Here is a 20,911-nt window from a genome sequence, read left to right as displayed (position 1 = left end):
CTCTTTGATTAACATATGACTAACTCTTACAAAGAAAAGAAGCACAGCTAATTTTTTTTTCTCTCTCTCTCTATAAATTGGGGGTCTTTAAACCTCTGGCAGCGAAAACTAATTATAATTTCAGTTAATGTCAGCTAGGTATACAACTGCGCCCAAAGCTGGTATGGAAGTGAGCCCGGTGCACTGCAGGCTGAAGCTTCTGTACTACAGCCCATTACCCTCCTTTAGGAATAACGAGCAGAGGGACGTTTGCATAACAGGGCAGTGGAGCTGCCCAGTTATATCGGTGCCATCACATGACGGCGTCCGCTATTTAGGTTAAAGATTAAGCCTTGCTAGAACTTTACTGTCACATTAGGTCATCTCTGTCTACTGTACAAGTCCTTCAATTTTGATGGCTCCAGCTTTAATCCTTCATGGGAAATTGGATGATATCCGGAATATCCCGAATAGTACGATTTTTTTTTTTTTTTCCCTTGGGCGATCTCAGGCCATAATCAACTGATTAGAATAATACTTTTTTTTTTTTTTTTCCGCACTGCTGCCGCCCGAAGGCTATATTGTAGAAGAATCTGATCTCCTTAGCTCGAACGGTTCTTGCGATAGCGTGGTTGACTAACTTTTCTCCGTTCCGGATAATATCCGGAGATCAGGTTGTTGAGTTACCACAATATTTGGCCAAAAGAAGCTAAGAGGAGTCCGAGTAAGCTGACAAAGAGTGAAGGCTCTAGGCAAAATTTGCAAAATATTTCATAAGAAGTAAGAACTGGAACACGGTAAAGTTGTCAAAGGACGTTTTTATTTATAAAAAAAAAAAAAAATACCCACAGCATTTGTCTACTAAAAGCCGAGATCAAGGTCGGTGATCTTATGCATGTCACGTCAGGCCATCACGGTCTAAAAGTCCACCATGTTTGGCGACTCTGGCTTTAATTTTTAAAACTTAGGTTACAACCATAATAACCAGAAAAGTCCCATTTTGTCCCCCCAGACGATCTCGAAAAATCAATCAGCTGATTGGAGCCATACACCATTCCTCACTGCATCCTCCTTAAGGCTATACTGTAGTAAAATTTCAGCTTCCTAGCTTAAGCGGTTCTTGAGACAGCGTGACTGAATCATTTTCTCGGGTTAAAGAGAATGTGGGGTGATTAGTTTGACGGATTACTACAATATTCGGCCAAGAGAAGAGGACAGCGGTACTACTAACTAAGGTGACTAAGTTTGTAGGATTTACGCCAAACAGCCTTTGAAGTATCGCAAATTTAAAATAAGTAAGAATATTAATAATATTGAGAATAATAGAAAACTTCCTAAAGGGATGTGAAATGTAAAATAATAATAATAATAATGATAATAATAATAATATAATAATAATATAATAATAAATTGAGAATACCATAAATTTGACCATGGGCAGCTTTGATAAAGAAATACTTCCACGGCCATTGCATACTAGAAGCCATGCAATATAAGGACCTTGAGGTCAAGATCACTGATTTGTGCATGTCACCTTAGGTTATCACAGTCTATATGTCCACCAAGTTTGGTGATGCATGTTTTAATCCTTCATGAAAAAGTTGGTGACATCCGGGATACCGGAAAAGTCCCAGAATTTTACCCGAGGCAATCTCAGAGAATATTCACCCGATTGGAACCACACTCCTTTCTGCACTGTATCCTCCTCACGACTGTATTCTAGTAAAATTTCGGTTTCCTAGATTAAGCGGTTCTTAAGATAGCGTGGCTGACTCCCTGTTCTGTGTTCTGGATAATATCGAGAGATGCGGTTAACAGACTGCGATCATAATTGGCTAAAAGATTCGGACAACTGACCCATTACGTTGACCAAGTTTGAAGACCAAATAGCCTTTAAAATATCGTAATTTTATTATTAACTATACTGATAATATTGACAAGAATAATAAAACTTCCCACAGGGATGTGGATAGTTTAATAACAATCAACATACCATTAGATAACTTTATTAACAGGGACGCTCACAGAAGTTTTTGTGGCGGACGCACATGTTGTAAGGGGGCCCAGTTTTCAGGACGGGGGTGGCGAGCAAAGCGAGCCTATTCAGCTGTGTATTTTATTTTATTTTTTTAAGTTTTGATTAATTTAAAGTGCATTTTTAAGCTATCTATTGAGGTAAATTTAAGTATAAAATTAGAGTTTACTTTGCAGATATATGTATTATATCTAAAATTTTCAGTATCCATGTAGCTGAATGATACAATAAGTTGTTTTTGAGTCACTGTACTCAAGGTTTCTATTCTTTATTTGGTAAGTACATCTACAAGCACAAATCATTTGGCCAAGTTATAAAGATAACAGGGATTATACTATAGAAAGCTGAAGTATAAGCATGGGACTGAGTGCATTTGGTAAACAAAACTCTGTTATGAAAAACACGTCACCCCTTTCATTAAAAAGGAAAATATACAAACAGAGTGTTGTCCCTGTACTAATTTCTGTAACAAATTTAAGGTATAACAAAGTGGCTAGACCGTCAATTTGGACAGATCAAAGACAAATGGATATGGTAATGTTATGCATAACTTGGTGAAACAAATAACGAGCCTCTTACATAAGAAAATAAAGAATAGTAAAATACATTCTCATTATTATATGCAAAAGAAGAAATGGGTCTGAACGAGTCATATCTAGAAGAGGTGATAACAGACTGACAGCTAAAGCAACAGAATATGAGCCTTGAGATGGAACTAGAGGAAGAGTAGACACAAGGACAGACTAGGAATATATGGAGGGATGATATCCAAAGCTTGTATGGATGGGCTAACATCTAAATGGTCAGAGAGGAAATGTTTGGGAGAGGCCTTTGTCCTACAATGGACTAACTCAGGATGATGATGATACTGATGATATGTACATTTAAACGCAGATGAAAGGACACACTTAGCTTTCTTTGAAATTTAGGAGACAGGCTAGCGATCTGTCTTTGTTTCATCTGCTTTGAAATGTACAAACTGATAATGACACCAAGGGTCAAATGCTAATGGAATACGTATGTGTCCACTATTGTCAAAGGACTGCAAACTTGGTCATAGTCTGCAGCAATGTCCTAGTGAATATGCAGCAGTGCAAGAGCACTTACTGTTTCAGAAGCCTTGGCGGAACGTGAATATTACTTAAGCCTTTTTAGTGTAGGCCTACTAAAACTTCACTCAGCAGAGGAAGTTGTAGCAGGCATTGTAAAGAAAATTGTGAAAATGCTGCGCAGGTTTAGATAAGGGTGCGAGTTTGGATAAATGAGCCAGTTGTGTAGCCGAATTAGGAAATTATCCAAAGCCCAGCACACATAAAAAAACACAGCATCAGTTCTTCCTGGGGAAATCAATAGTACTTTTGAATATTGCCTAATTGCCTCAATGCAACCAACTCACATCCATTCCACAGAGGTGAACGGTATTCCATCAGCCATCTGAGAAAGCAGATGACCTTTATAAATTATGGTTAACTGCTCGTCAGTGAAAAATTCTTGGACTCTGCATAGGAGTCCAGTCTTTTAAAGGCTTCTTTGGCAATGGATCTAACACAGGGTGTCCAGCTTATGTTAGTATTTAGTGTCACACTGAGAATGTCAATACTAGAGGAAGTGGGAATATTTACATTATTAGAAATTATGTGGGAGTCGGAAGGATTCTGTCGGTTAGAAAACTGAATTATTAGAAAATTCTCATGAACAGGACATAGTATAATTAACCTAACAGTACATAATCAACTACAGGCTATGGTATAAGGAGCAAATTATGACATAAATCTTCATATAGGTAAAACTTATACAGGTGTCGTCATTCAAATATATCATTTTTACTAATGCCAAGAACACATATGATTAGGCAGTCTCATAAAAAGCCTAAGTGTGGAGCCTGTACAGTGTAGCGCCGAAAATCCGAAATGGCACTTATCCCTCATGTTCAAAGAATATTCATATCTTCTGTTACTGTGGTATTTCACTATGGTTTTGTTTTCCTACCTTTAGTAACAGGCTATCCATCCAGGCTTAGCTATGCAGCCCTTAGCCAAATGAATTGGCTGAATTGACGGCTGCTGCAATTTCTCAATACCTAGAAATGTAATTATGCATTCTTATGGAGGCTGGAGGCATAAAAAATGCAAAAACAAATTCCTAAGAGATATATGTTATAAAACAAAGAAATAGATTACCGCCTTCTTCGCTTCTTCTCCGATTGTAAACAATGAACGTTCTATAGCATTCGAGAATCGAAAGGAATAAAATTATAATAAAAATCGATTGTCTTGTGTGTCTGTTTAATAGGAAATAACCAGTAATAAAGCCATTGTTTTATCAAATAATCATTCGGGTGACCAGTTATCCAAAATATCTTGATACACTGAAATACAGTATTAGACTTTGTATAAAACAAGATTATGGTAACTAAAGAAAACCATCCCTAACGTAAGGACGAGGGTAACTATTTAATTTTCTATGAAATACTCTATTCCATTGTGTGTTCTTTTATTACTTACATAATGATAAAGTTATCAAATTCTTTTAATAATGATTGAGTATATGTTTATGTAATATATTTGATTATATTTTATATTTATTATTGTTCAATATGAGGTTCACTTATGTAAAGTTGAGCAGATTTCCCTAACAGGGCCCCATGGGGGCCCCTTCTTGCCTGGGGGCCATTCAGTGGACGCACGTGCGTCCAGTGCGTCTGCCTGGAGGCCCCCCTGCCACTAACCTCTGACATTTAAGACAGGTTCTGGCCGATGCTAAGATCCGACGAAGAAAGTGCTCGCGTTATAAATGTCGTTATGCATTAGGCTATTGTGCAAACGTTATTCAAGTCAGCAAACAGCCTAACGTATATCACCACGCTCCTGACGCTTTCCTGGAATCTGAACTTTAGTTATTTCAGTCCGGGGTGACTTATCATCTTGTTAGTTTCAGACCCACTCGCAGGGCGGTATCACCCAGTGTGTGTCCCTAACAGTGCTACTCACTCGCTCACTGTACATTTTAAAGGATTAAATCTAGCATATTCAAAACCTAGAGTTTCATGGGTGTCACTTATGCTGGCAAGGGGGATGAGAGGTGGAGGTATTGGCTGTAGGCATCTTAGGCTTGTGTCTGGAGCGTGTGGTGTGTATGTGGTATTTGTCCATAGATAAAGGATACCTCTTGGAATGCTTTGGGGTTGTGGATGCAGCTGGGTTGGGTGCCGCACGTGTCCTTTGTTTTGTTCTTTAACCTGTATCAGATTTTTCACCTTTGCAGCTTATTACGCGTAGCTCAGTGAAAGAGTAAGGCAAAACTATTTCTCTATGTCCTTTCCCTGCCACATCGTGATTAGCTTCATATTCTAGAGTTAATCAGTTATTACATCTTAATGCGAGAGGATAATGCAACGATGCGACATCCTTGCCACAGAACTTCTTTGTGACTAGCATCATAATCTAGTTCTGTTCTGCTGTTACAACTCATCATTCAGAACTGAGAAATGAAATTTTATGCCTCTCTCTCTCTCTCTCTCTCTCTCTCTGTTTATTCTTGCCACTACCTGACGAGTGTAATCAACCCAGGAAAGCCACTCATACTGAAGGGGTTTACGAAAGCAATATCTAACCTTTCTTGTTCGAAAGCCTTAACCAAGCTGAGTAAAACTGTGTGGAGATATCGTGAATAAAATGACAGCTGCGTCATGGCAGTGAGAAAATGACATCATCAGGTACTGATAAGAGATGATTCCTAAAACACCAAAAGTTAGTTATGGAAAGAACTTCATCAAGGAAATTCACTTATCCTAAATTCAGTGAAGGAAGGAAGGCAGGAATAATCAAGAACTAGCACCAAGGCATAATATGGCTATATGGCACTAAGGTAGAAGGGAGCGGGGTAAATAGTTACCTGGATATTAAATGTAAGATATGAAGAGCAATAAGAAATGTGCCAATATTAGACCTAGAAACATTGGGAAAGTTACCTAGAAATCAGTAAGTTGTGGGGGCCGACGTAGTGAGGAAAGGAAGGGGAACGCTGAGAGACGTCATGGAGTGCAGAGAAACAATCAAGAAAAAGGTGATGGATAGTCATAGGGCAGTTACAGTGTGAGCAGACGGACTGAGGGTCATAGCTCACATAATGAGTGAGGCGGGTATGGCCCAAGCGAAGACGAGCAAGGATTGTCGACGATTTGGGTGGGTTGATGTGTGCCAGGGAAGAACAGAAGGTTTAACACTGAAGTCTGTTGTGAACCTGTTGGTGTCACTAAGATTGCCAGCTATAACGGAAGAGACGGGTAAGAGGAAGGAAAGGGGTAGAGGGAGGGCCTAGAGGAGAAAGCAGCAGAGCGTGCCAATCAGTCAACCTGCTCATTACCTGTAATCCCAAGACGACCAGGTACCCAGCAGAAGCGAACTTCTTTCTTTTCTTTTCTTTTTTTCGAACAGAAAGGCGGAACAGCCACTTCTGACTCCGGGTCATTAGAGAATAAGAGGAAGGCGTGGTGTGTAAGGAACTGAGCTCACTGAGAGAATCGGAGAAGAAAACATAAAAGAAACAAAGAAGCGAATTTAGAGCTAAAAGAATAGCATGCAGTTCTGTAGTAAGGATACTTGCAGTGGAGGGAAGTGTACTTTGGAAGGAGGAGTCAGGGAACACAACAACAAACCCAACATCATGACAAAATTTAGAGCCGTCAGCAAAGATATGTGTGGCAGAAGAGTGACACGACATAATATTCTAGGAAAGGGGAGCGAAGGGTATCTGGGGGAAGAAGAGACTTAGAAAACGGGAGGAAAGAAGGGCAGACCACAGCAGAAGCCAAGGTGGGAAGGAAACTGGACGTAGTGGAAGAACTGTAGGAAATACAAAATCAATAGACTGAAGAGGGATGGGGACCGGAGGGGGGAATGGAAGGAGGCGATGGAAGACTGAGTGAAAAGAGAGTAGGAGAATGCTGGGAGGACGGAGTAACTTAGGTGTAGGAAACTGAAGGAGACGTGTAAAGAATCTAATAGCGCGAAAAGAACGACAATAAGAGAGGGGGAAAATGCCTGATTCAGATGAACGACTTGTAGCGGGAGTCGATCGAAAAGCACCAGTAACTAAACGAAGACCAGTATGATGAACGGAATCTAGCTATTAAAGAGAGTGAGTGGAGGCAGAAGAAAACCCTTGGCAACCACAATCGAGTTTGGAAAGAACACAGAAAGTGACGACGAAAAGAAAAGTGGTAGATGACCGGTAGGGCAGAGGGATGTTCCGTAAGTACAGAAAAAATGCGGTATGGTTGTCGAATGAGTAAACGTTACGGCGCTGGCCTTGGAGGTAGGAAAACAAAAACCAAGAGTAGTAGCCCATGTGAAGGAGCATCAGTGGCGGAAAGAAGGAGAGATTGGAGACGAGGCAGATCTGAATCTGCATCGTAAATAGCTACATCATCAACATACATAGTGGTAGGTGAGGGCGTCCATCATCCACCCCCTTAGTGTAGTGACACCCTGTTTTGGGGGTAGCTCTACATTGAGGGGCAAGCCAAATGTTTTCCTGTAAACCAAGAAAGCATTTACAACGCTGGGTGGTAACCTTATAACCAATCAACACGTGTTCCCTACGTTACAACAAGTGGGTTGGCGGAGGGTTAGTGCTCCTCTCCGGAAACCAGCTAACTAAAAATATGAACAAGAAGCCTCGGATCAGGACTGACCAAAAGTTGACAACTAAGGACCGAACAAAGGACTTAATATAGATAGGTACTTGGAATGTAAGGGGTGCAAATGATGAGGTGAAAGAGAGAGAGATTGTCCAGGTGTTTGAGGGTGCGAAAGTAGATGTATGTGGATTAACTGAAACTAATTGGGGAGGTGGGAATGTGAGAGAATGGGAGTATGGATGAGGTATATGCGCGGGAGTAGGTGAGAATGAGAGGACAAAAGAAGGAGTGTGTACTGTTGTGAGTAACAGGTGGAAGGAGAATATAAGAAAGTATGGATCAGTTGGTTCTAGGATTGTGTGGGTGAGAGTGAAAGTTGGACTACAAATGTGGGCGACTGTGTGCGTGTATGCGCCAACGCAAGATTGTGCAAGTAGAGTGAGAGAAGAGTTCTGGACAAATGTGGAACCGTACTTGGAAAAGTCTGAAAGGAATGAGAGTGTTTTTGATTGGAAATATGAATGGAAAAGTAGGAAATGAGAAGGTAGATGGAGTAGTTGGTGAGTGGGGTGTGACTGCAGAGATGGATGAGACTGTCAGTGCTTTAGTGGACATTTGTGCCGGGAGGGGCTTGGTGAGAGCTAATACCCTCTTCAGGCACAAAATGATCAATAGGTACACATGGCGAATGATGAGAGGGGTGGATGGTGAAATGAATGAACGGAAGGCAATGATTGATTATGTGTACGTGGATGAAAGGATGGGAATGTGTGTAATGGATGCAAGAGTATATAAAGGCTGGGGGAGTGGACTTTCGGACAACCACTTGGTGGAGGTCAAAATCACAGTCCGAAACAAAATGGAGAAATAGGAGAAAGGAGGAAAGGATGAAGTAGTTCTTACAAGAAGGGTAGAAAAGTTACAAGAGGAGGGAAAAATGGCAGAATATAAGGGGGAAGTGGAGGAGCGATTGGGTAAATACAGATTGGAGCAGATGGGAGACGTGGAAGGTGTGTGCAAGATATGCACAGAAGTAATCTGTGCAGCATGAGAGGTGGTGTGTGGGGTGAAGAGAAGACGAAAGGGGATGCAGGGAACAGCATGGTGGACTAAAGAGATGAGAGAGGCTGTGGGACAAAAGAAGAAAGCATAAAGTGAGTGGATGAGAAACAGGGGCATTGAAGAAATTGAGCATTGGAAGACAGGGTTATATGTAGAGAGGAAGAGAGAGGTGAAAAGATTAGTAAGAGAGAGAGAGAGTAAAAAGAAAGTGGATGAGGAATTTGGAAGGAACTTGAGTGTAAAGTGGAGGAAATGTAAGAAAATGTTCTGGAAAGAGGTAAAGAGAGTTAGACAGGGTGCCAAAGAAGTTAGCTGGGGAGTGAAAGATAAAAATGGTAGATTACTAGTGGAGATGGAAGAATAAGTGAGCAGATGGAGAGAACACTTTAATGAATTGTTGAATATAGAGAATGAAAGTAATGCAAGTACAAGTGGCTTGAGAATGGCTGGGAGAAGAAGGGGTGTGAGAAGAAAGGAAGAAATCAGTAGGATGGAAGTTGTGGAAGCAATGAAGGAAGTTAAAATGGGGAAAGCCCCAGGAATTAATGGAGTGTGTGGTGAAATGCTGAAGGATGGGGGAGAGATAGTAATAGAATGGATGTGGAAGATGTGCAGATTGGCCTGGGAGGAAGGTAGCGTCCCAGAGGATTGGAAGTCAGGTATAATTATTCCCCTATATAAAGGAAAAGGGATATAGAAGTGTGTGGTAATCATAGGGGCATTTGCCTTCTTAATGTAATAGGAAAAGTATATGGTAGGATACTCATTATCAGAGTTAGGGAAATAACTGAGGATTTAGTTGGAAAAGAACAGGGAGGTTTTAGGAAGGGAAGAGGTTGTGTAGATCAGATAATCATTCTTAGATCTTTAGTGGAAAAGAGTCTAGAGAAGGGAAAGAAGTTGTATGCAGCCTTCATGGATTTGAGAAAGCATATGACAGGGTGAACTGACAAGGACTGTGGAAAGTATTAAGAATATATGGAGTAGATGGGAAGCTGTTGAATGTTGTGAAGAGTATGTATGATGGCGCTAAGGCTGCAGTGCGTGTGGATAGTGAACTGAGTGAATTTTTCTGTTTGAAAGCTGGATTGAAACAAGGATGTGTCATGTCCCCATGGTTGTTCAATCTGTGCATGGATGGGGTTATAAAAGATATACAAGGTAGGGCAGTGGATGTTTGAGCGGCCCTAGTGAGAGAGGGCAGTGTTTGGAAACTCCCTGTACTGTTGTTTGCAGATGATACTGTGTTGTTAAGTGAAGACGAAGGGGAGCTGCGAAACTTGGTGGATGAGTTTGGGAAAGTATGTAAGAAACGGAATCTAAAAATGAATGTAGGGAAGAGTAAAGTGATGGTCTCCGAGAGAAGTAAAGTCAGTGAATGTACAGTGAGATTGCATGGATGGGAAGGAAATGGAGAATATGAGTGCGTTTAAGTACTTGGGTAGTGTAATGAGTAAGGATGAAAGTTTAGAGGGTGAAGTGCTTGAAAGGATGCAGCAGGGAAGAAAGGTTCCTGGTTCCTTGAATGCAGTGATAAGACATTGGGATGTGAGCATGAACTTGAAAAAGCTACTACATGACAGTATTGTGATACTAACTCTATCATATGGAAGTGAAGCTTGGACCTTGTTGGAGGGACAGAAGTCAAGAGTGAGAGCAATGGAAATGAGTTTTTTGAGAGGAGCCTGTGGGGTCACATGGAGAGACAGACTGACAAATGTGGAAGTGAAAGAGTGTTGTGGTGTTGATGCGGATGTGATTGGAAGCGTTAGGAGAAACACATTATGGTGGTTTGGCCATGTGGAAAGGATGGAAAGTGAGAGACTGGCGGAGAGAATGTATGTGAGTGAGGTGGAGGAGGGGAGAGGGACGGGGAGGCCAAGGATGAGATGAAGGGATGGGGTGGAGAGGTATATGAGAGAGGGGTGTGTGAGCTAGGAGCAGGGCAGTGAAATGGCGGGGGACAGAGCGACATGAAGACAATTTGTTTATGGCCACCCTTTACGGGATTGAGGCGTCTGGCAATAGATAGATAGATAGATAGATAGATCAACATAGGGCTAGACCAAAACAAAAAAGGGTAGAGAGGAGACAATGGCATTTATAGCTATAAGAAAAAGGGTAGTAATGAGGACTCAGCCTTGGGGGACACATTCATGCTGGGGATAGGCGCGGGAAAGGTGGTCTCTTATATGGCCAGGAGAGGTTCGAAGGGAAAGAAATTTGTGAAGAAAAATACCTATGTTACCATGTAGACCAAGGGAACGAGGAAAACGAAGAATATGATACCTCCATGCTGTATTGTACAGAAGGCCTATTAAAAAAAAAAAAAAAAAAAAAAGATGGCAATGGCAGACTGATGGACTGGAAAAACATAGCGGATGAAATATTCGAGTTTGAGGAGAGGATCTAAGGCTTATTCTAAGGTGCTGCATGCTTTGCGATACCCAAACCGTAAGGCGTAAAGAAGACTGCAGGATTCAAGGTGCCACATGAGTCCAGTATGACCATCTGTTCAAGCAGTTTACATAAACAGCTAGTCAAGGCTATGGGACGGTAATCTTGAAGATGGTGACAAGGTTTATCACGTTTTAAGAAACGGGAGGATGATTCTATACGCCAATCGGAAGGAAAGAAACCTTCAGTCCAAAATTTATTATAGAGGGACAGAAGAAATGGGATGGCTTGTGGAAAGAGATGTTTTAGCATTGTAATGGACATCATCAATTCCTTCACTTGTATTATTACAGGATTTAAGTGAAGACGACAGTTCACAAAGAGAGAAGGGAACGTTAAGAACTCCCTCAGTTGATAACGTACTAGTAATTGATGCAGATTCAGAACCAGATTTAAGGCAATGAAATTCTAGAAAGAACTTAGACCCATTACTGATAAGACTAAAATAATTGCCCAAAGCATCCGCTGCTAAGGAAATGTCAGCCACAGACTGGCCATCAGTATGAAGAACCGGAGCTTGGGGTGGGATATGTTTGCCTGATATTCTACGACGTCGGGGCCAAATTGCTGCGACAGGTGTATTTACAGCAACAGAAGAAACACTGTCTATCCAACTAGAACGTTTAGCCTGACAGATGGTACGACAGAAGGCTGCGGAAGCTCGGCGAGCAATGAGGAGACTACGAATTCTATCGGGGGTGGAGTGTTTCAAATGGAAACTTTTCCAGGAGTCCACCAGGGAACACGTTTGGCAGTAGACGGTCGTATATCACAGAGAATGAAGGTGAGAGCAACACTTTAAACCAGAACAAGGGAGAAAAATAACGTATCTTGCTGAGACGAAAAAAGGAAGGGAGAAGAGGGGGCACTGTAAGGGAAGAAAATAACTCCCCGTCAGCAGCATGGAATTGCCAAGGGGGGGGGGGGACAGTAAGAGACAAGAACGAGTTTGACGGGGAAGTGATCACTAGAAAGATTGTCTTCTAATACCGACCAATGAAACTGAGAGAAACTGAAGGTGAGCAAAAGGATAGATCCAAACACGAGATGAAATGAGTACGGAAATCAAAGTGAGTAGGGGTACCAGTGTTAAGGATAAGAAGATCTTGAGAAGAAGAAACTGTTCTAATAAGCGTCCTCTAGTGGTGATCACAGTCATCCCACAGGGGATGCCGGCAATTGAAATAATCGAGAAGAAGAATCGGAGAAGGAAGGGAATGAAGGAACGAGACAAAGTTAGGAAAATCAAGAGGGGCAAAAGGAGAGAAATATAGAAAGCAAACACTGAAACACTGGTGGAGAAAGACACGAGCAGAAGTTTGAGGGATAGAAGAAGAAGAAGAAAAAAAAAAAGAGGTTAAAAGGGGACAATACTGCGGATAAGGAGGGTAGCGTCATATGAATGAAGGGATCCAAGCAAAGTATAGCCAGGAGCAGGAACCGGGGAAATGTGAATAAAGGTTGCTTGAAGAGGGATAAGAAAAGGATTATGGACGGAAATAAGAAAACGAAGGTCCTTACGGTGGGTATGGAAGCCTCTAATATTCTACTAAAGAAGTGCCATGACCATGGAGAATCAAGTGTGGGAGGAGTGCAGAGATTGTTTATATACGGCATTGAGAGAAAGAGAGAGAGTATCCAAGAGGCAGAAGGTAAATCAAGAATAGAAGAGATCTGGGAGAGTAGGGAGGGCGTAGTGATCATTGAGGAGATGGGTGGCTGGATAGAAGATGAGTTGGAAACAAAGGAAAGAAAAGGAGGCGAATGAGAGGTAGAAGGAATGGGAGGGGAAGGTTCAGGAGAGATAGGAGGAATGGGAGTAGGAGGGAGCAGGGAAGAGGGAGGGGGAGTAATTCTGCAGTGACAAGGGTAGGTGAGGAGAGGAACAGTGAAGATAAATGACGATGCTTGTCAGGGATTATACTTCCATAGGACAGGACAAAGGTTGAGTGTGAGCCGGGCACATATTATGGAGTTGCTGTTTAGAGGTGGGGGAACATTGGATACGCTGGGCAGTAGAGGAAGGGGGAGAAAGACCAGGAATATGAGATGGAGAGGATACAACAGCACGTTTACGTTTGTCAGCTAGGGAAGAAGAAGGTGAGGGAGGAGAAGAATGGGAGCATACTGTGTGGAAAGCAGGTGGGGTAGAGGGGGCAGAACTAACACGAGAGGGCAAGAAGGAAGAGGAATCAGGAGGAGGGGCAAGAGTAGCAAATAAATTTGACAGATACTATCGCGAGAAAAACTTCGCCGACATTCCTCACCTGCACTATGTTTCAGACCCCAACACACATATCTCTCTCCACGCCAGGCTGGAGAAGAGAGAAAGTGGCAGAGGGGGGAGGGGAAGGGGGTGGTAGTGGAAAGAGACGGCTTCTCTTGAAATGATATAACAGACGGGAAAACACAAACAGAACCTTACAGGTAGGGAAGACAATATCCAGTGTTTTGACGTGAGAAATATGGCTAAGACAATAATAAGAGTTATTTGGAGAGAGAGAGAGAGAGAGAGAGAGAGAGAGAGAGACTTACTAGGTAGGTTGACAATTGGTACTAAGATTATGGTTGGAGGAAAGGTAGGAAGAGAAGACACAGTAATTGTGAGAAAAGGAAAAAACGATTTAGAATCATGTATACACAGCGAATAAATCAGTTAACAGTTGTAAATATACGGATACTTGTGATCATATATGGCAAGGAGAAACTGTCTTTACGTTAACTTATATAGATATTCAGCATCCGACTACTGGAAAAATAATGCATGGGATAGCTATTATATCAAGAGGGGTTTCACCCGGAGAGACGGCGGCACTTCTGTAATGTGGTAACCACCTACATATACCACAGTCTTAAGTGAGGAACCGAATATTGAACGAGGCCGTTCACCGCTTCACAAGCCTCACTAAAACCGAGGTCATATATTACAGGGTAAGGTCTTGCTCTTCAATTTACTATCGTCACTGTATGGAGTAAGGTTTTGGGCGCTCTGTGGTCACAGGTTTGGTGATTACCTAATACAATAACATTTTGTCCTTCCATAATCTGCAGTGATTTGCCTTACGTAATATCATACCTCAACTTGTTATGTTTGTAATACATTATAGTGTAATAATTACATTTAGTCATAGTAAAACAGCACCCATATAGTTTACATCCAGTCTCATACCGATATCTTCGCCTTATCAGATAGCATGGCTGAGTACCGTCAGAATTCTCCCACTGTAACTTCAGACAGTGGACGGATTACTGGAACGTGGGAGGCTGTATGACTGCACAGGAAATTTCAAGTGAAACTGGTCTACACAGGTCCACCATTTAAAGGTGGATCGCATGGTGGCAATAAGAATGGTCATCAAGGACAATACCTCGTAGTGTCTGACCAAGGGTAACAACGTGAGAACAGGACGAGGTTGTCATAGAGACAGACGGCAGCGCCCACTCACACCAGCAGCTCAGATTAGGCGCAGCCTTCACTTGAGCTGCAGTGATTCTTCAGCAAGACGACACCTGCACGAAGCAGACATTTCAATGTCCCAGCACATAGTGCAAACAGCACGTAGTTGTCTTGTAGCCACAGCCCTTTGGGAATGGATGAGTGCATCTGGTCTAGGTTAGTTGATACAGAGTGAGGGTAGACCAACTGATGACAAATATATCCGTATATTAGAGAAGTTCTGCTACCCAGCATGTGAGTGATGGCCAGTCCTGGTCCTCAGACAATCACTGTTGTCCATGATATGAGTCCAGCCCATATGAATCAGTGTGTGAGTGTGGACCCAAGCACATCCTGAGATAACTTCCTGAATTGGCCTCCTAAGAGATGCGATTTAAACCCCACTGGGCATATATAGGCTATTATGGTGAGGGACTAGGATGTTGGACAGGAGTGCACTACAGCTGCAATTGTGCACCATGCACGCAGAAAATGTGGGAGAGCATCTGCCGCTGCCCAGATATTTGTTCCAATCTTGTAGAATCCACGAGGAAGAGGTTAAATAATGTCAATGATGCTGAGGGAGTTCGACATCTTACTTAGCCTGTATATAATGGTATGATATACTTTTACACACAATTTGTTTTCCTTATTAATGCATACTGTTATAATAAACTGCTGCCGCCACATGTGTTTTTATAACACCCATAATACAGTATGAACTTGATGAGAATAAAGAATGGTGTATGTACAGATTAATAATTCTCATATCCTTATCCTAACTAGTGTGGGATATTATATATACTGCACGTGATGGAAGATTGGAGGGTGAAGTGCTTGAAAGAGTACAACAAGGACGAAAGGTTGCTGGTTCCTTGAAAGCAGTGATAAGGAACAGGGAAGTGAGCATGGAAATGAAAAAGATACTACATGACAATACTGTGGAAGTGAAGCTTGGACCTTGTTGGAGGGATAAGTCAAGAGTGAGAGCAATGGAAATGAGTTATTTGAGAGGAGCATGTGGAGTCACATGGAGAGACAGACTGACAAATGAGGATGTGAAGTAGCGTTGTGGTGTGAATGTGGATGTGATAGGAAGCGTTAGGAGAAGCACACTGAGAGTGAGAGACTGACGAGGAGAGTGTATGTGAGTTAGGTGGAGGGGAAGAGGGGGAGGGGGAGGCCAAGGATGAGATGGAGGGATTGAGTGGAGAAGTATATGAGGGACGGGGGTGTGAGCTGGGAGCAGGGCAGTGAAATGGCGAGGGACAGGGCAACGTGGAGGCGATTTGTCTGTGGCCACCCCATATGGAATTAAGGCATCTGGCAATAGATAGATAGACAGACGTATGTAATAATATAAGTTGTGTATTCAACTAGTTGGCTACCCTGCCAAAAGGCAGAGCTGCCGCTTCAAGCTGGCATCAGTCAGGACCCACCACTTGTGCTGTAAGGACTCTCTGTGTTGTTGTGGAGCATTACTCCATTTCACTTTTGTGTTGTGCAATTGTACTCATATTGGGCAATAAATGAACCTACGTTGAACTTAGTGTTTCTGTGACCCTGCTAAGGTGAAGGTAGTCCTAGGTCCCTGAGAATAAGACATACAGTGCAGTGAGTTACCAAGAGAACAACGTGCAAGTGCGTCCGCCATTAACGACCAGTATTATCTCCCTTTCACTGCTAATGATGTGGACAACACCCTTCATCGACTTTCTGTGTGTCTAGTGCAGCATTTATTGCTTCATGTGTGTACTGCAGTGCTGTAGTGCCAAGTGTAGTGGAGTGTAGTGGTGTTTTACGGTGGTCAGGATCCAAGCGTGAGCAAGCACACCACCACCACCTCCCACATGCACACATGAACACATAAACTTTTGACTGAAGAAAAGGTTTCTTATTTGTGGGTTTTCATCTATCTGTTTTGCTTCAATCTGAGCCATTGAGGCATTGACAGAGGAGCAGACCATGCACACAATCAGGCCTGCTGGGCAAAAGAAACCTACAATGGTAACAGAGGCAGACCAGCCCCCTTCCGTGTCACCACAGGAGGAGAAGGACCCCCTCCTCCATTTTCAAGGCGCCTCCCCTCCACAGTCAACAATGGATATTACAGCTCTTCTGTGTTGGATGGAAGACCGGGAGGAGCGAAGGGCAGCACAGCAGCGAGCAAGTCGCACAGAGGAGGAGGAACACCATCGCACAGCCGACGAAGCTGCATGCTTTCAAGCCCTCATTTCACAGCTGTGTCCCCCCACACCAGCTCCTATCCACCCTCATTGCCCACAACCAGCCATCCCACCTTACTCAGTCGCACCCCATGCCCACATCTACCCAAGGTGATTGTCAACTCACCACCAGCACTCTCTCCAGATGTATCTTTTCAAAACTTCAGAGAATGGAGATGCAGATTTTTTTTTTTTTTTTTTATGCGAGGAAGAAGGAACCAAAGGCCATCAGCCCGCAAACAGTTCCCTCCAAGAGAAAAACAAAATACAAGAGAGAGCCAAATTCAAGATCCGATCATTTTGAGATGCCTGGACACACTGCGTTTGAAAGACTGGAGATCATAGGCAGCAGGAAATACAGACAGAGGGAGACAGTTCCAGAGTTGACCTGTTGCATAAATGAAAGACTGGGAGTAATGGTTAATTCTTGCATTAGAGAGTTGGACAGAAAAAGGATGAGAGTCTGCTGCCAGACGGGTGCTACGCGCCCGTCGTAGAGGTGGAGGAATGCAAGCAGACAGTTCAGAGGAGCAGTGACCATTAAAGTAGCGATAGAAAAGAGATAAAGATGCAACAGTGCGGCGAAGAGACAGAGGTTGAAGAGAGTCAGTAAGAGGAGGAGAGTTAATGAGACGAAAAGCCTTTGACTCCACCCTATTGAGAAGAGCTGTATGAGGGGAGCCTCCCCACACATGAGAGTTGTACTCCACACAGGGGCGGATAAAACCCCTGTATAGAGTCAACAATTGCGCAGGGGTAAAGAAAGAGCGGAGTCGGCTTAGCACACCCAATCTCTTGGAAGCAGATTTTACAAGAGATGTAATATGATCTTTCCAAGATAAGTCCCGAGTAAATGAAACCCCAAGCATGTTCAAGGATGATGTAGGATTAAGCTGAATATTATTAAACATTAGTGGTTATACCTGTGGAAGATTTTGTCGGGTTGAAAGGTGTAAGAACTGAGTCTTAGATGCATTAAAGACAACCATATTATTTTTACCCCAGTCAGAGATATGAGCCAAGTCAGACATTAGGTGTGCCATAGCCTCATCCCTTGTTTGTTGAAGTAACTGTTGAGATGGGCGTTGCGGGAACCGAATGGAAAGGTGAAGGGTGGAGTCATCAGCATATGAGTGGATAGGGTTAGATGTACTGTACAGCTTAGAAGATCATTGATGAATAAAAGGAAGAGAGTTGGTGATAGGACAGAGCCCTGAGGAACACCACTGTTGATAGATCTAGGAGAAGAACGATGGCCGTCTATAACAGCGGCTATAGAACGACCAGAAAGGAAGCTAGCGATGAAGGCACAGATAGAAGGATAGAAACCGTAGGAGGGCAGTTTGGAAATTAAAGATTTATGCCAGACTCGATCGAAAGCCTTTGAGATGTCAAGTGCAATGGCAAAGCTTTCGCCAAAGTCCCGAAAGGAGGATGACCAGGAGTCTGAAAGGTAGGTGAGAAGATCGCCAGTGGAGCGTCCCTGACGGAACCCATACTGACGATCGGAAAGAAGGTTGTGATAGGAAAGATGCCTTAAAATTTTTCTATTAAGAATTGACTCGAAAACTTTTGAAATACAGGACGTTAAAGCAATTGGACGATAGTTGGAGGGTTGGGAGTGGTCACCCTTCTTTGGGACTGGCTGAATGAGAGCAAACTTCCAGCAAGAAGGAAAGGTACAAGTTGACAGACAAAGACGAAAGAGTTTGCCTAGGCAGGGTGTAAGCACAGAAGCACAGTTCTTGAGAACAACAGGAGGGACCCCATCAGGCCCATATGCCTTGTTAGTACTGAGGCCAGTGATGGCAGAAAATACATCAACTGAAGAAATTTTAATGTCAGCCATGAGGAAGTCAGAGGGGGGAAGTGATGGAGGAACAGCACCGGAATCGTCTAAGGTAGAATTGGAGGAGAAAGTCTGTGCGAAGAGATCTGCTTTATCAGTAGAAGAAATAGCTACAGAACCATCAGAGTAGAAAAGAGGAGGGAAGGATGATGAAGTAAAGTTGTTAGAAAGATTTTTGGCAAGATGCCAGAAGGAGCGGGAAGAATTCAAGTTGGAGAGTTGAGAGCATTTAGTATGGATGAAATTATTTTTAGTAGAGCGAAGAACAGACTTAGCACGATTCCGGGCAGAAACGTAAAGATGATGTGATTCAGGGGTGGGTTGGCTCCGGTACCTTTTGTAGGCCCTCTCCTTGTTGCGGACAGCATTAGAACAAGCGTGATTAAACCATGGCTTTCTTGCATTAGTCAAAGGATATGAGAAAGGAATGTATGCTTCCATGCCCGAGAGAATAACCTCCGTAATGCGCAAGGCACACTCAGATGGCTCACTGCCATGGAAGCAATAATCATTCCAGGGAAAATCAAAGAAGTACTGCCTGAGGGCCTCCCAGTCTGTGGCTCCAAAATGCCACAGACGACGTTTCTCTGGAGGGTCCACAGGCCGTACCGGAGTGATAGGACAGGTTAAGGTAATAAGGTTGTGATCGGAGGAGCCCAACGGAGAGAAAAGATTAACAGAGTAAGCAGAAGGATTAGTTGTGAGGAAGAGGTCAAGTATGTTGGAGCTCTCTCCAAGGCGGTCAGGGATACGGGTAGGGTGCTGTACAAGCTGCTCTAGGTCATTAAGGATAGAAAAGATGTAGGCTTGTTCACCAGGTGGATCCGTGAAAGGAGAGGAGAGCCAAAGGTGGTGGTGAACATTGAAATCTCCAAGAATGGAGATTTCAGAGAAAGGAGAAATGGATAGAATGTGTTCCATCGTAGAAGTAAGATAGTCGAAGAATTTTTGATAGTCAGTAGAATTAGGGGATAAGTAAACAGCACAGATATATTTAGTCAGAGAATGACAGGAAAGCCGAAGCCAGAGTGTGGAGAATTCAGAAGAATCAAGTTCAGGAACACGAGAGCAAGATAAGTCGTTGCGTATATATACACAACAGCCACCTTTGGCTTTGAAATGAGTATAGAGAAAGTAGGAGGATATAGGAAAGGGTTTGCTGTCAGTTGCCTCAGACAGCTGAGTCTCCGTTAGAAAAAGAAGGTGAGGTTTAGAGGAGGAGAGGTGGTGCTGAACAGAGCGAAAGTTAGAGGAAAGGCCGCGAATGTTGCAGAAATGAAGAAGAAGAGAGTCAGACAGTGGTTCCAGGCATCTTGAGTCGTCACCGGGAGAGGGGCAGATGGGTGGACTACTCTTCGATGTTTGACCTCCCAAGCTTGCCACACAGGAAACAACTGATCCAGTTATGTATTCGCCTCTCCTGAGACCCAACACATGTTGAAGCGCAAGCTACAGGTGTCTCCAGATGACATACTCCCTGTTAATGAGGTGCTGGACAAGCTGGAGGAGCATGTCAAGGACAAGACACTTGAGGAGCTACTTCGGCATAAACGTTTCGGTTGCAGACAGATGGCAGGTGAACCTACAGTATTAACCACTTTGTACTCGGTGACGTGTTTTGAGTCATAAGGGTCTCTCCTTCAACATACACGGTGATGTGTTTAGCATCTTTAAAGCAAAAAAAAAAAAAATCGCCAAGAATTGAGTTTTCAGTCGATCTGCTTCATTTTTGGAGGTGTTATAGGTTGCCCTGCTCTCGTCAAAAGTAATGAGTTGGCAACTGTGGGTCATGAGACGCATGGCAGTGCAGACAGGTTTATTAGTTCCACACCGGGTGTCAGTGGGGAAGGTGCTGCACAGTCATGTCTTTAAACCTCCTCTATTACCCCCGTTCAGGGTGCGCATCATTTTTCACTATACCAATAGTACTCTTGTCTACGTTTTGGGCATTATTGTGATTAGATTTGTTGTTTGCAATAGGAAATTAGGTGTTTGTGAATCGTTCCTGGCCGTTATCAGCCGCTGGCCCAACAAAGATTGTGCTACTGCTTTTCACCATGGCCCCACAACTACACTGCCTCTACCCTGCACTAAATATGAGTATTCAACCATAAAAACAGTGACAGTGAATCAGCTATAGTGTGCAATAGCTAGTGAGCAAGGACATGGTGAAATGTGCAGCAGCTGTAGGAGGAGGTAGGAAACCGCCATACGACACGGCATTGTC

The sequence above is a fragment of the Coenobita brevimanus genome, chromosome 44 (genome assembly GCF_032717465.1).
Source record: "Coenobita brevimanus isolate Jiangsu-jjx chromosome 44, ASM3271746v2, whole genome shotgun sequence".
Taxonomy (NCBI): domain Eukaryota; kingdom Metazoa; phylum Arthropoda; class Malacostraca; order Decapoda; family Coenobitidae; genus Coenobita; species Coenobita brevimanus.
The sequence above is the reverse complement of the archived record's forward strand: the minus strand, read 5'-3'. Positions refer to the sequence as shown.